Consider the following 6064-nt stretch of genomic DNA (forward strand, 5'->3'; position numbering starts at 1 on the left):
CACTGCCAAGGCCAGGCCGTGGCCCTCACCTAGTCCTACCCCTGCCCTGCACTCCCCGCCAAAGCCCAGCAGGACCTCCCAGAAGACACGTGGACACACCAGCCAGCCACTCCACCAGACGACACTTTGGCCCGCAACCTCGCCCTCCATCCGGAGCTCTCGGCCCTTGGGGCTCTGCCCGGTGGACGCCAGGAAGAGAAAGGCCTGAAGAGGAAAGAGAAAACAGCCCTGGGCTGCTGGCCGCAGGAGAGCACGTGGAGGTGGGTGGTGGCGCGAGGAGCACGGACGCTCGTGTAGCCCTTGGGCTCGGGCGGCTGCCCAGGACCCCTGAGAAAGCGAGCCAGCAGGGCCCGGGGGCGTCCTCGGGCACTCTGGCTGGAGGGAGGCCAAAGGAGGGCGTGGCAAAAGTCTACAGCACCCTGTAGCCCCAGGAGGTCTCCAACCAAAATACTAACCGGCCCGATCCTGCTTAGCTTTCGAGATCAGGCACGTTCAGGGTGGTATGGGTGTAGACAGGAGAGGCTGTCACCTGCCGCCTCAAGAGCTCGAGGCTGGCCTTCCGGGTGCCAGAGACGCCCGCCTCTACAACACACCTCCTGTGGGGGTGTGGGTTTCCGCTCAGGAACTGCGGGCCTTGACCAGTTCCCAGCGGTGCGGAGGTCTGGGTGGGTGTTGTCGCATCCCCCAACTGCCCAGGCCCCAGCCGTCCGCCTCCCCAGTTTTGGCCGCTTGGCAAGACCCCAGCCCCGGCGAGGCCCGCCGTGCTCTCGGCCACCTTGGCACCTAGGTACCTGCGGCCAGGCTAAATCTGGTCTCCGGCCCTGACCCAGACGCACACCTCCCCCGCCCTCCCCGCCGAGCCGTGCCCGACCTGCCCAAACACAAACGGAGGCCCCGGTCCCACACCCCGAGGTATCGCTTAGGACCGACGCAGCCCTCGCCCTCCGCCGGGACCAGGGACCCGCCCCACCCGCTGCCCCTTGCCTTCACCTCGACTCTCTCCAACAAGACACACGGACAGAGAGAGGAAGAGCTGACAGACAGCGGGACAGGAGAAACCCAGAGACAGAGCGAGCGACCGGGAGGGAAGGAGAAAGGAGAACACAGGTCGCCAGCCGGGGAGGCCCAGTGAGAGCCACGAAGGAGGGGACGGAGTCGCCGGGCAACGGGAGGGCCTGCGGGAGCTGGCTGCAGTCAGACACAGAGAGACACTGAAGATGAAAGGCACAGAGAGAGACGAGAGAGGAGATCCCGCGTCCGAGAGAGCACAAGCCCGTGCCCGTCCGCGCAGAGAGCGGGACAGGACACGCAGACGAGCGCCGCGACGCACAGAGACGGAGCCTGGCTGTGACCCCGAGACCCTGCGGCCGCCCTGAAGGGGCCGCTCCCACAGCAGAGGGTGGTTGTGCCGGGGCTGCGATCGGGTAGGGAGGCGGTTCGTGCCCCCGGAACCCCGGAACCCCGGAACCCCTTGAACCCCTGGAACCCCGGAACCCCCGGAACCCCTGGGAACCCCGGATCCCCGGAACCACGGATCCGCGGAACCCCTGGGAACCCTGGATCCGCGGAACCCCCTGGGAACCCCGGAACCCCGGATCCGCAGAACCCCTGGGAACCCCGGATCTGCGGAACCCCTGGGAACCCCGGATCCGCGGAACACCTGGGAACCCCGGATCCGCGGAACCCCTGGGAATCCCGGAACCGCCAGAACCCCTGGGAACCCCGGATCCGCAGAACCCCTGGGAACCCCGGATCCCCGGAACCCCGGATCCGCGGAACCCATGGGAACCCCAGAACCCCTGGATTTCCGGAACCCCGGTGCTCCCGTAACTCCCGGAACCTTGGCACCCTTGTATCCTGTGCCCCGGTACAGGTCGGGGCTCAGGGCGTCTCGTTGTCCTTTGAGTCCTGCCGAGGTACCACCGCAGACAGGCAAGACGCACAGGCTCCCTGGAGTATGTGTGTGAGCGCGCGCGCCTGCGTGCGTGTGTGTGTGTGTGTGTGTGAGTGTGTGTGTGGCTGTTCACTGCGGCCTGTAGAGAGCAAGAAGGCTCTCGCCGCACACACGCACGTGCTTTCATGCATCTCGGCCTCTCTGACGCAGTTGGTCAGTCCTGCTTCTCGTCCCGGGTGTGCGGGCGGGCCTCACACTTGGCCCGAGGGCACCTGGCTGTCGCGTGAGAAGGGCGGGGAGAAGCGTGTCGGAGGAGGCTTGAGGCCTCTGGCGGGGCGGGGCTGGGTGGGGTGCAGCGGGGCTGGTGGAGGTGACAGGTCCCGTGTCCCAGGAATGCGAGCACACTCCCAACGTGTGTGAGAGACGGTGTTCCTCGGGGCTTGGTCCCATGGAGCCCAGGAAGGAAAGAGCCTGGAGCGGTGAGAGGAAACAGCCCAGGACTGGCTACAGGAGAGCAGGTGAGGGCGGGCGAGGGCACGGGCGCAAGGCAGTTGGAGACGCCCGCCAGGGACCCCCGAGACAGCGAGCGAGCTAGCGAGCAGGGCCCCAGGGCCACCAGGGAAACCCCGGCCAGAGGACAGCAAAAGGAGCGGGCCACAAAAGCCTACAACACCCAGTATTCCCAGACGATCTCCCATCCAAGTACCAACGAGGCCCGACCCTGCTTAACTTCTGACATCAGACGAGATCTGGCGCATTCAGGGTGGTGTGGCCGTAGACGCGAGAACCTGTCACCTACCACCCCAAGAGCTCGAGGCTGGCCTCCCGGGCACCGGAGAAGTCCGCGCTTGCATATCCAGGGTTGGGCGGTTTGAGGGGACCAGGGTAGGGTCTTCAGGCCGCGCTAAGGCCCGCGGGTCTTGGTCGGTTCGCACCCGTGCGGAAGGACTGGGTGGGCGCTCTCGCATCCCGAACCTGCGCAGGCCCTGGACCACCTGCCTCCCCAGCCTAGGCCATTCAGCAGAATCCCAGCCTGGAATGTCCCACCAATCTCTCAGCCACCTGGGTAACTAGGCAGGTGCAGCCCTGCTAAATCCCCGCCCCGCCCTGAACCAGACCCACCCCTGCGCTCCCCGCCGGGGCCGAGCCTGACCTGCACAAAACCACGCGGAGACACTGTTCACACCACCAGGCAACGCTTCGCCCCAATACCTCACGCTCTGCCTGGCACCCTCCGCCCTTGAGGCTCGGCCCCGCGGAGCCCAGGAAGCAAAGGTCCCAGAGTGATTCTCTGCTGTCATTTCATAGGCATTTTGAAAATAACACCCAGGTGTATGTTCATAACTATTTATTCTCTGCTGCCATCTGGTGGGCACTTTTGGAAGAAGGACAGAGCACATTTTATAAACTGTTGTTTCCGGCTATCTCATGTGCTTTCTGAAAATAATCCAAGGGCAGGCTGTCATGAAAAGTTGTCCGCTGCCATTTTGAAAGCATCTTGGGAAAAAAAAAAAACAGATTGCATGTCAGGAATATTGTTCTCTGTTACCATCCCGTTGGAATTTTCAAAAAAAACAAGCACGTGTATGTCATTATAAAAATTTACTTTCTGCTGCCATCTTGTGGGCATTTTGGGAATAACACCCGAATGTACGCCATCATGAAAATAGATTTTCTGTTCTCGTCTACCGTGCATCTTGGAATAACACCAGAATGGAAGTAATAAAGAGTTGTTCGCTGCTGCCATCTGGTGTATATTTCAGTAATAACACCTAAGTGTTTCTCAACATGAATATTCATTCTCTGCTGCTATGTGGTGTGCAATTTGGAACAAGACCACAGCACACGTCATTAGGAATTATATCAGCGACTAATTCATGTGCTTCTTGAAAATAAAATGTGAACATTTGTATTAATGAAAATTTGTTCACAGCCATTTCGTATGCATTTTAGGGAAAATACAGGAGTGCACATAAGGACAAATTGTTCTCTGCTGCTATCTCATGGGCTATTTGAAAGTAACAAGCATAGGTCATGAAAATTGATTTTCCACTGCCATCCTGTCGGCATTTTGGGAATGACATCTGAATGTATGCCATCATGAAAATATTTTCTTTTCTCATTTACTGTGACCGGAGGGCAAATAATAAAAAGTTATTCTCTGCTTCACCTGGGGGACATTTTAGAATAACGAGTGTTTGACATCCTGAATATTCGTTCTCTGTGACCATCTGGTGTGTATTGTATGACCGAAGAGTGCATGTTGGGCATGATGTTATGAACTTATTATCTCTGCTGGCCTTTCGTGTTAATCTTAAAATGAACAAAGGAGTTCCTGTCACACAAAATAATTTCTCTTTCCTGCCATCTCATGGGTGTTTTGAAAATAACACCCATGTGTATGTCATAATACAAATGTATTTTATACCTTAATATAGTGAGCATCTTGGGAATACCACGTGGTGTAAGTAATAAAACCTTATTCTCTGTTGCCATCTGGTCGTATTTTAGGATTAACACCTGAGTGTTTCTCATGATGATTATTCATCCTGGTGGGAATTTTTGGTGTAACAGCATGGTGCATGTCGGTAAAAGATATTTTCGCAGCTATCTCATGTGCAGTTTAGAAATAAAACCCAAGGGTGAGTCATTGCAATGTTTTTGTCCGCTGCCTTTTTGTGTGCATCTTAGCAAAAGCACAAGAGTGCATGTCATGAAGTGATTCTCAGCTGTTATGTTGTGTGCATTTTAGAATTACCATGCGGGTATTGGTTCATCGTGACAATTCCTTTTCACCTGCGATCTGCTGTGAATTTAGGGATTAACACCACAAGCCATACGAAAAACAGTCACTTTCGCTGCTATGTCAGCTGATAGAAAATAAGACCATTACATTACGCAAAGCTTTGGTCCGAGGCTATCTCATGTTCATCTTGGAAATAAGACGAGTGCATGTCGTGAAAAATTATTCTCAGCTTTCATCTCGTGGGCATTGAGACATTAACATGCAAGTGTATGTCCATGTACCATTTTTTTCTGCTGCCATCTGCTGGGCATTTTAGGAATGACACACGATTACGGGTCATGAAAATTCATTTTTTTCACTCTTCTTTGTGCACCAGAGTGTAAGTAATAAAGATATTCTCTGCTGCCATCTTGTACATATTTAAGTAATAACACTTGAGTGTTTGATAACATGAAAACTCATTTCCTTATGCTAGCTTGTGGCCATTATGGAAATGACACCAGGATGTATATCGTCATAAAAATTGATTCTCAGCTGCCATCTCCTGGGAATTTTGAGAGTAACACCCTAGTGTAGGTTACGTGAGTATTCATTTCAGCTGACACCTGGTGTACATTCTGGGAAGAACACAACAGCGTGTCATGAAATGTTATCGCAGCTGCTATCTCACGTGCATTCTGAAGATAAACCCAAGGGAATGTCATAACTAAAAGTTTTTGTTTAATGTCATTTCGTGTGAATCTTGGGAACACCTCGTGGATATTTTGAACATAACACCCCATCTCATATCATAAACAGTTATTTCTTGCTATCACGTGGAGTTAGAAAATGACTCCTGAGGAGATTTGGTTAAACAAAGGTTTTGCCTGTGGCCATTTCATGTGCATCTTGTGATAAACACAAGATTGCATATCATGAAAAATTATTCTCTTCTGCCATCTGGTGGGCACTTTGAAAATAACAAGTACATGTATGTAAATATAAGAAGTTATTTCCTGCTGCTATGTGGTGTGTGTGTAGGGAATAATACAACAACGCATGTCGTGAAAAATTATTTTTGCAAATGACTCATTTGCATTAAGACCATAACACAGCCAGGGATCTTGTTATAATTTTTTTCTCTGTTGCCATAATGCGTGATTATTAGCAATAACTCAGGAGTGCATCTCATGAAAATTTGTTCTCTGCATCTTGTGGACATTTAAAAAACACCTATGTGTGTGTCATAACTTTTTTCAGCTGCTGTCCTATAGACATATGTGATAAACTTCAGACTGTACACCATCATAAAAATTAACATTCTGCTGCCATCTAGTGCATATTTTATTAATAGCACCTGAGTTTCGGTATCAATATACATTCTCTGCTGGCATATGGTGGCCACATCGAGTGCATGTCATCATAAAAATTTACTTTCTGCTGCC

At 52.9% G+C, this 6064-nt stretch overlaps 1 pseudogene; it reads right to left on the reverse strand.

The window, feature by feature from the left end:
- Positions 1–2555: 2555 nt before the first annotated feature.
- LOC118610269 lies at positions 2556–2674 on the reverse strand (annotated as a pseudogene).
- Between the last annotated feature and the right edge of the window lie 3390 nt (positions 2675–6064).

The sequence above is a fragment of the Rousettus aegyptiacus genome, unplaced genomic scaffold (assembly GCF_014176215.1).
Source record: "Rousettus aegyptiacus isolate mRouAeg1 unplaced genomic scaffold, mRouAeg1.p scaffold_m13_p_12, whole genome shotgun sequence".
NCBI classification, from domain to species: Eukaryota; Metazoa; Chordata; class Mammalia; order Chiroptera; family Pteropodidae; genus Rousettus; species Rousettus aegyptiacus.